We start from the raw sequence: 10,479 nt of genomic DNA on the forward strand, positions 1-10,479 counted from the left end.
CTGAGCTACAAAATTATTAGCACTATTAGCAGTAAACTACTTTAACATAGAGGAAATAGGTGATACATGAGCTGATAACGAAGTGAGAGCATCAACTTCATGAACTCCAGCTATACATCTTCTTGAAGCTGTTCGATTTGTTGGCCATTGATAGTCGTTGCTCGCAATCCTCTCTATATCTTATAAGCCCCATTATAAGACTTAGACAAAATTGCACCATTCGGAAAACCATCTACCATCAATCTTGTATGTGCATTGAGACCATTATAGAATGTCTCCAATTGGATATAATGAGGAATCTCATGATGAGGACACTTATGAAGTAACTCCTTGAATAGTTTCCTAGCTTCATACAAAGACTCGTCATCCAATTGCTAGAAAGTTGTGATCTCGTTCCTCCACTTAGCATTCTTGCTAGGCAGAAAATATTAACCAAAAATCTCTCTACTAATTCTTTCCATGTAGATATGGAACTTGGTGGCAATAAATTGAGCCATGTGCGTGCTCAATCTCGCAACGAGTACGGGAACAACTTTAGCCTCAGTGTGTCTTCAGTCAGACCGGCTATCTTGAATGAATCACTCACCTCCATAAACAATCGAAGGTGGAGAAGTGGATCTTTCATGGGCATACCACTAAATTGGCCCACCGTTTGTAGCATTTGAAACATCACTGGTTTCAATTTGAATTGGGTTGCCTCAATATCTAGCCTTCTAATTCCTGGATTTAACTCATTGAAAAATGGCACAGCATATTGTCTTATGCATCAATCCCTATAATCGGCAATGAGGATGGGATTTTGTACATGATCAGCTTCATTACCTTGGTCTTGATTCTGATTTCCAAGGTCCATCTTGACTTGTCTTTGAGATATTCGTTCATGTCTTCTTTGTCTGAAAGTTCACTCAATTTCAAGGTCTACTGGGAGTAAATCGATAATCCGATCCATACTCATAAACACCTGAAAAGAAAATCACAAAATTAAAAAGAATAATTAGTACTGTTAGAAATAACCAAATTGAAAATAAATAATTTCACAAAGAATTACTATGGCAATAGTTGACAATTCCCGACAACAGCGCCAAAAACTTGTAACACTCGGGTTCGTACAAGTATACACAATCGTTATCAAGTAATAAGTAAGTATCAAGTTATCGTCTTTACAGGGATTGTATTTGTGCTAAGTTACTCAATTATAAAAATATTATTAACAACTTGGTAAATAGAAACACAATTTGATTTGGAAGTATTGATTAAAATTATGTAAAATTAATCTAGATGCAATGATCCCTAATGTGATTTATCCTAACATGCAACTATATGAATGAAATATATTTTAGCAAAATTAACACAATAAACAACAATTATAACATAAATAAGCTAAGACAATTACTTTAATTAAACTCAAATTATTATCAACATGCTTATCAATATTCGGAAAAACATTTCATGGCAACTCGATCTTTCATGAGTTTGGAAACCACATTAGGTCCTTTCAGAATCCTTTACTTAGTAAATATGCATTTACTAATCCTTATTTACTAAGGTTTTCTTAGTATTCATGCGAGGTAACAGGGATGTGTTAGGTTTGAAACAGTTTAATCACATAAATCTAAAAACTATGCAGATAACAGAGCCTAATTAGGGTTGTAATGTAACTTGCAATTTAATAGGGTTAGGATCTAAATTAAGCATGCACATTTCAATTATGTGTCCATTAGACGTCATCTGGTTAGGATCGCTCAGCTAATTCAGGTGCATTTCAATCATGTACGAATGAAATACGGACTTGATTTTAATTGAAAACATGATTAATTGAGGCACAAACATTATAAGCATGAATCAAATAATTATTATTTAATCAAAGAAATCATCCTAACTTAAATAAAATTAAGCTATCATTTTTGTAAATACGAACAGTAAACACATAGCAAACATTTTTGAATTAAGTTAAAGAAAAGAAAGATTAAAACCCAAATCAAAGTGGCTGTCACCTAAGACTCTAACTGACGAGGGCTCCTTCGTTTCTTCGCTTTGCTCTTTTGTTGATGGCTCTTCGAGGTGGCCAACCAATGGCTCTTTGAGAGACTAATTTTCTAAAAATCCTTATTCAAATATGATGATAGGCTTAAGGGGGAAAGAAAGAAAAAAGAGTTGAGAGAGGAGAGAATGATGAATGAGTGAGGGATGATAGATAAGTGAAAAATGAGGTCTTATTTATAGGTGAGGCAAGGAAGCTAGTTTACCAAAACTAGGAGTATCCATCATCTGAAACTTCATCCAAGAGTGGCCGGCCATGATTTGTGGGAGTGTGGCTGATTTTTGCTTATTTAAATGCCACAACATCACCAGGATCAGGACTCGGTCAATTGCAAATCTCCGGGTAATTCTCTGATTTCTTCAACTCTTCAATGGCCTTGTGTAATTAAACCAAAATTTGATTTATGAACATTCACATACATTTGAATTTTGGGTTGACTTGGTCCTCCATTTGGATGGTTTTGTAATCAACATAAAGCTCTCAGACCTGTTCAACAATAGTAGATAATTTAAAGGACAAAAGAATATAATTTAACCACTTTAATTAATCAATTTACTTAATTAATTAAAACCCAATTTATTAGTGAAATATATTAAAATAAACTATTAATTATAACTTTATATTTTATTATTTAATTTAATTATGCATGGCCCACTTTATAGCTTGAAAATATAATGTGCTCAAATTAATATAAAAGAAGCCATTTTACGCATGAAAACTATATAATAAAGCATAAAATCACATTTTAATAATTTCTATGACCCAATTTCATATTTTCATATATTTTATTAACTTATTAAACAATTACTTGGTTTTAACAACAAATTTAAGTAAAAGGTGACGAATTATATAGGAAAAATCCTATATATTTTTCAATTTACACCTATTAAATGTCATGTGCATATTAGATGATGGAATTACATTGATATGCATTAGCCATGATTGTGGATGTTTGGTTGCTTAAGTATGCCATAGATTTGTGCTACTGAACTTATATAAGCATTTGTGCTAATAATGGTGGCAAATGGCTCGGTAAATGGCCTTTATTTTGTCCACACGGGTAGACACACAGGCATGTGACTAGGCCGTGTGTGATACACGGTATGTCTCATGGGCATGTGTTTTGGCCGTGTGGCCATTGCACCTTAATTTTGAGATACAGAATGCTCAATATTTAGCACACATACAGAGACACGGGTGTGTGTCTCAGCCGTGTGGACGGCATGGCCTCAAACATGGGCGTGTACCCTAGCCATGTGAAGTCTGCACCTATTTTATGAAATTTAACTTTCCACACGTCCTAGCACATGGGCGTGTGACTTGGCCATGTGACCTTAATTTGTTCATTGGTTACAAGTCAAAGAGTTACACGAGGTTGGGCATGGGCGTGTGAAGCCACACGGCCTGCCCACACGGGCGTGTCCTAAACTACACGGGCATGTGACCCCTATTTAGGAAAAAATTTTCTAAGTTTTGTAAGAATTTCTCAAGTTCTCGGTTCAGTCCCAGACCACTTCCAATGCATGTTTTGGGCCTCATAGGCTCGTATTAGGGACTTTTTGATTAATTGCAAATGGTTTTAATTTGAACGCAAATTTATGACTCAGAATTCTACGTTTGTTTGTGTTGTAAGTTTGGTAATGCCTCGTACCCTATTCTGGCATTGAATACAGGTAAGGGGTTTAGATTTAGTGGTATCAGAGCTATAGTTTAGTAAATTCTCGGACTAAGGTACGTGTGTAAGAGTCTAGCTATACATGCCATATATAAATTTTGATAGTGTGATGACTCTTGACAATTTAAACTTTGTTTTCATATAGTAAAAGGATCCCGATTGAGAAGTGGCTGATGACGTTGAGAGTAATGCGTCGGCTTTCGCCCAAGGGGCCACACCATCTAAAAGTAGACCAATGATAATTAGTCAAGGAGGAGAGGCTAGAGAAGCCTTCTTCCAAAGGATGAATGAGTGGTTTTCCATGTTTGTTCGGACAAATTTGACTGCCCAACATCCTTCACCCCCACCTAACCCTCAACCGGTTCCTGTAGCTTCCCAAGGTGTGGAATGGGTAAGACTGAATAAGCCTACAATTGATAAGATTCGGAAGCAAGGGGCTGAAGAATTTAGAGCAAATGTCAATGATGATCTTGAAAGAGCAAAATTCTGGCTTAAAAATTTTATCTGAATATTTGATGAGCTTTCTTGCACACCGGAGGAGTACTTGAAATGGGTAATATCACTTCTGAAGGATAAGGCATATTAGTGGTGGAACGTCTTATGTCTGTGGTACCGAGGGAAAGAGTTACATGGGATTTCTTCCAAGAGGAATTCAGAAAGAAGTACATTAGTCAGCAGTTTAATGATCAAAAACGTAAAGAGTTCTTAGAGTTAAACAAGGCCGATTGACTATGACAGAATACGAGCTAGATTTTATTAGACTCAGTAAGTATGCTCAGGAATGTGTTTCAACAAAGGCTATTATGTGTAAGAGATTCGAAGATTGGCTGAATGAGGACACTAGGCTGTTAGTTAGGATTTTAGAGTTGAAAGAATTTGTTGTGTTGGTCGAACGAGCTTGCAAAGCTGAAGAGTTGAGTAAGGAAAAGAGAAAAGCTTAGTTTGAGGCTAGAGATTCGAGAACGAGGCCAATGAATAAATCATTTCAATCTTCGTAAAAGAAATCAAAGGATTTGTATACTCAATCGAATGCTTCAGCCGGGTATTCCAACAGAGATCGTGGGAAGTAATATTTGGGTTCTAAGGCCCAAACTACATCCATAGTGACCGTAGGTAATGCTAGGTCTAATAAGCCTAAATGCCAACACTGCGGTAGATGACATCCCAGTGAATATAGGATGAATAATAGAGATTGTTTTAAATATGGCTCCCAAGATCACTTTATCCGAGACTACACTGAAATAGCTGAAAAGGATAATTTTTAGAATGCAAGATCGAGTAATACTGCTGCTAGAAGGAGGCCAGTGAGATATACGGGAAATAGGACCAGTAGCAGAGGTGTGTCCAAAGATTCATCTGTGAGATCAGAAACTAGAGCACCTGTGATAACTTATGCCATTCGTGCTCGCGAGGATGCATCCTCCCCTGATGTGATCACTGGTACATTTTCTCTCTAGGATACTAATGTAGTTGCATTAATTGATCCTGGATCGACTCATTCCTATATTTGCATGAATTTGGCATCTAGTATGAATTTTTCTGTTGAGTCTATTGAGTTTGTGATTAAGGTGTCGAACCCCTTAGGCAAATATGTCTTAGTTGATAAATTTTGCAAGAGTTGTCCTTTAATGATTCGGGGTCACTGTTTTCTAGCTAACTTAATGCTTTTTCCATTTGAAATGGATTGGTTAACTCTACAAGATGTAGTAGTGAATTTTAGACGAAAAGTTATTGAATTAAAATGTTCAAACAATGAAATACTTCGGGTTGAATCGGATGAATGGGGGGTGAATTGCCTATTGTGATTTCGTCAATATCGGCTCAGAGGTATGTAAGAAAGGGTTGTGAAGCATTTCTCACATATGTACTGAATACTAAGGTGTATGAATTGAAGATCGAATCTATGCCGGTATTTTGTGAATATTCGGATGTGTTCCCAAAAGAGTTGTTGGGGTTACCACCGATCAGAGAGGTGGAGTTTGCTATTGATTTAGTATCGGGGACTGCACCAATATCGATAGCTCCCTATAGAATGGCTCCAACTGAGTTGAAAGAATCGAAGTCTCAGTTACAAGAGTTGACAGATAAAGGTTTTGCGAGACCGAGTTTTTCACCATGGGGTGCACCGGTGTTATTCGTCAAAAAATAGACGGATCCATGAGACTTTTTATTGATTATCGTCAACTCAACAAGGTTACGATAAAGAACAAATATCCTTTATCAAGGATTGATGATTTGTTTGACCAGTTGAAAAGGGAAACAGTATTCTCGAAGATAGATTTGAGATCTAGTTACTATCAACTGAGAGTTAAAGACTCGGATGTACCAAAAATCGTATTCAGAATGAGGTATGGGCATTATGAATTTCTTGTTGTGCCTTTTGGATTAACTAATGCTCCTGTTGTTTTTATGGATTTGATGAATCGGATCTGTCGATCGTATTTATATAAGCATTGTTAACTGAGGCACCTATATTAGTGCAACCTGAGTCGGGAAAAGAGTTTGTGATTTTCAGCGACGTGTCATTGAAAAGGTCTTGGATGTGTCTTGACGCAAGAGGGCAAAGTGATAGCTTATGCCTCTAGATAGTTGAAACCACACGAAAAGAATTATCCGACGAACGACTTGGAATTGGCTACCATTGCGTTTACTTTAAAGATTTGGTGACACCATTTATTCGGTGAGAAGTGCCACATCTTTACCAACCACAAGAGTTTGAAGTATTTAATGACTCAGAAGGATTTGAATTTGCGATGCCGGAGATGGCTCGAATTGTTTAAGGACTATGAATTTGTAATCAATTGTCATCCAGGAAAGGTGAATGTAGTCGCTGATGCTTTGAGTAGGAAATCTTTGTTTACTTTGAGAGCAATGAATACGCAGCTAACTTTATTTACTGATAGCTCATTATAGCTGAGTTGAAAGCTAGACCGGTATTTCTTCAGTAGATTTGAGAAGCTCAGAAAAGTTACAAAGAACTTCAAGCTAAAAGAGTTCAAAACAAATTGACTAGTGATTTAGATTTTTGAATTGGGCCTGATGATTTTTTGATGCTACGAGGTAGGATTTGTGTACCGAGAGATACCGAGCTTATTCAGAAAATTCTTCACAAGGCACACAGTGGTTGTTAGTCTGTTCATTCAAGAAGTACAAAGATGTACATGGATTTGAAGAAATTGTATTGGTGGTCAGGTATGAAATTAGATATTTCTGAATTTGTAGTGAGATGTTCGATTTGTCAACAAGTAAAGGCTGAACAACAAGTACCTTTGGGTTTACTTCAGCCTATGATGATTCCCAAGTGGAAATGGGACAAAATTACGATAGATTTCGTAACTAGATTACCTCTAACTCCGAAAAAGAAAGATGTTGTTGTTTGGATCGTTGTTGATAGATTGACGAAATCGGCCCATTTTATTCTGGTACGTATCGACTATTCACTTGATAAGCTAGCTACATTGTACATCACTGAAATTGTTAGATTGCACGGAGTGCCTATTTCTATTATTTCGGACAGAGATCTAAGGTTTGCATCCCAATTTTGGAAGAAGTTGCAAAAAGCTTTGGGCATAAAGTTGAATTTTAGCATCGTATTTCATCCACAGACTGATGGTCAATCAGAAAGAACGATTCAAGTTCTCGAAGATATGCTTCGTTGTTGTGTATTAGAATTCGAAGGTAGTTGGGAAAAATATCTACCTTTAGTCGAATTTGCTTACAAAACTAGTTTTCAATCGAGTATAAAAATGGCACTGTATGAGGCATTGTATGGCTATAAGTGTCGAACTACATTGTACTAGACCGAGCTTAGTAAGAGACAAATTCACGGGTTGATTTGGTTAGAGAAACCGAAGAAAAAGTGAAAATAATTCGTGACTGTTTGAAAGCATCTTTGGATAGACAAAAATCGTACGCGGATCTAAAACAAAAGGAAATTGAATTTCAAGTCGGTGATAAGGTATTTCTAAAAGTGCATCCATGGAAGAAAATCCTTAGATTCGGTCGCAAGGGTAAACTGAGCTCGTACGTTATTGGTCCATATGAGATTATTGAAAGGATAGGGCCAATGACATATCAACTAGCTTTGTCGTCAGAGTTAGAAAGGATCCACAATGTGTTTCATGTGTCTATGTTGCACCATTATCAATCAGATTCTTCACACATAATTTCACCAACTAAGGTTGAGATTTGGCCCGATATGACTTATGGTGAAGAACCGACCAAGATTTTAACTCGGGAATTTAAACAGTTGAGAAATAAAAATATAGCCCTAGTGAAAGTTTTGTGGCAAAGATATGGGGTGGAAAAGGATACATGAGAACCTGAGGAAGCTATGAGAAAACAGTACTGTAACACTCCTTACTCGTACCTAAGACCAGGACAAGGTTCGAGGCATTATCGTACAATTTCACAAGTACTCAGGTAAAACCGAGTCATAAAACCTTGTTCCAAAATAAAACCCATCAATCACATTCCCAATGTCCCTATTATGGGCCTACGAGGTCTAAAACAGACATAAAAAATGGTTCGGGACTAAACCGAGAACTAGAGGAAAAATTTCATGCTTTAAGCCTCATACGCCCATGTGGAAGTAGGGCACATGCCCGTGTACTGGGACACGCCTGTGTACCTTAGCCGTATAGATTTATTTTTTATTTCGGACTTACAGAGCTTTTTACAAGGCCTAGCACACGCCCATGTCCCTCACATGGCCATGAACACGCCCACGTCATCACCCGTGTCTGAAAACCTTGACATTTTGTTTACGACATCAGCAACCATTTAGATGCACATAGCCAAGGCCCACGCCCGTGGCAAGAGGCCATGTGTAACACCCTACACCCGTAACCCACGCCTAGGCGGAGTACAAGGAATTACTTAACTCAATCTCATGCTTACAAACAATCTCAAGTCACCGAGACTCGGTCCAAATTAAAACTTTTCTATTTCTACTTTAAACTTCTTATTATGGGAGAACGAGCCCCAAATCGATCATTGAAAACTATTCGAAACCATTCTGGGTTCTTAAACCAACCTTCAGAAATTTGCCTTTAAAACAGGACACACGCCCATGTGGAAGGGTAACTCGCCCGTGTGACCATTTCGACATGGTCGTGCTGATGGCCTGTACGGTTCACAAGGCCTAAGCACCCTGGGACACGCCCATGTCCCACAACCATGTAGAATTAATTTCTAATTCACGCCTATAGGGGTTTTCACACTGCCAGACACATGCCCGTGTCAAAGGCCTGTGTCCCTCACACGGCCACGACACGCCCGTGTGTGAAAACATGGACATTTTGTTTCTAATGTCAGCATGCTCAAAAAGTCACATGGCCAAGGCACACGCCCGTGTGCTAGGCCGTGTCCTTCACACGGCTGAGACATATGGCCGTGTCTCCGCCCGTGTGTTTATTACCATGCATACTAACTTGAAATTTTTACGTGCAGGGGACACTGTAACACCCCGAACCCGAGACCATCGCCGGTGTCGGACACGAGGGGTTAGCAAGCCAAGTTCACTTGTTTTGCCCATCCATTGGACATTTCCAGTCAGGCTGGAAAAACTGCGTCACTGTCGCCTTAAAAATCATATCTCGAGTTTCAAAACTCAGAAACTGGTTTCGTAAATTTTCCCTGAATTTAGACTCATATATCCATCCATGGATTTATTTCTAGAATTTTTGGTCGGGCCAATTGGTACAGTTTATTAGTTAAAGTCACCCATGTTACAGGGATCGACTGCTCTGACCTTCGCGCGGTATAACTTGAATATCTCTCTGTACAGGGCTTTAATGCTGGTGTCGTTTGTTTCTAATGAAACTAGACTCAAAATGGAATCTTTACATATAAGGTATGTCTCCTAATTATTTTTTGATAATTTATAGTGAATTTTTAAAGTTTCGACAGGGAACCCAGAAACCATTCTGGCCCTGTCTCACAATAGCTTTAATATCTCTTAACCTGTAACTCCTATGACTATTTCGTTTCTTCCATAAGAAAATAGACTCATCAAGGTTCATTTACATAGCTTATTCACTATTTAATTCCATTCCTATGAATTTTGGTGATTTTTCACATTCACGCCACTGCAGCTGGCAGCATCTGTTTTTAAGGTAGGGCTTACCTATTTGGTAGTCTCCATGAATCAACTAGTCTTGCCATACATAGGTTCATATATGATCATTTTAACCATGCCAATGGCTGATCATATGACCAACATTCCCATTTCCAAGCCATAGCCACATCATGACACCAAATATATATATACAACCCACAATTAGTCTAAGTTCATGCTTCCCTTTTCGAGCCATTTTCGCATGGCCGTACATACTTACATTACAACATATTTAACAAACAAGAGGTAGTCCTATACATACTTACATTCAATTTCTCATGCACACATACATCAATAATCATTGGACATACATATTTCATTTTCGTTACTAAGGCTCAAACACAATTATAATCATTAGCATATTCGCGCCGGGACTTAGCCGGGTGGAATTCAAATACTCATACACACATAATCAATAATCATACACATCCATATTTCATCTCACATAATTCAAGTAAGGTCACTTCTTGAGGACTTACCTCGGATGTTGTCGAACGGCTTTTTCGGCTATTCGATCACCTTTTCCTTCCCTTGTCCAATTGTGGCCCTCTTAGCTCTTGAGCTAATTCAAACAAATTCAATTTATTAAAACCTCATTGTGCTTGCTTATGGCGAATATGACAAGGATTTTAAATGGTCATATGG

General features: G+C 37.9%; 1 non-coding gene across 1 annotated transcript; it reads left to right on the plus strand.

Moving 5' to 3' along the window:
• Positions 1 to 297: 297 nt before the first annotated feature.
• Positions 298 to 404, plus strand: LOC128284969 (small nucleolar RNA R71). Its single transcript, XR_008275386.1, has one exon. It is a non-coding gene; the product is annotated as a small nucleolar RNA R71 (small nucleolar RNA).
• Positions 405 to 10,479: the final 10,075 nt, after the last annotated feature.

This window comes from Gossypium arboreum, chromosome 11 (assembly GCF_025698485.1).
Source record: "Gossypium arboreum isolate Shixiya-1 chromosome 11, ASM2569848v2, whole genome shotgun sequence".
NCBI lineage: Eukaryota > Viridiplantae > Streptophyta > Magnoliopsida > Malvales > Malvaceae > Gossypium > Gossypium arboreum.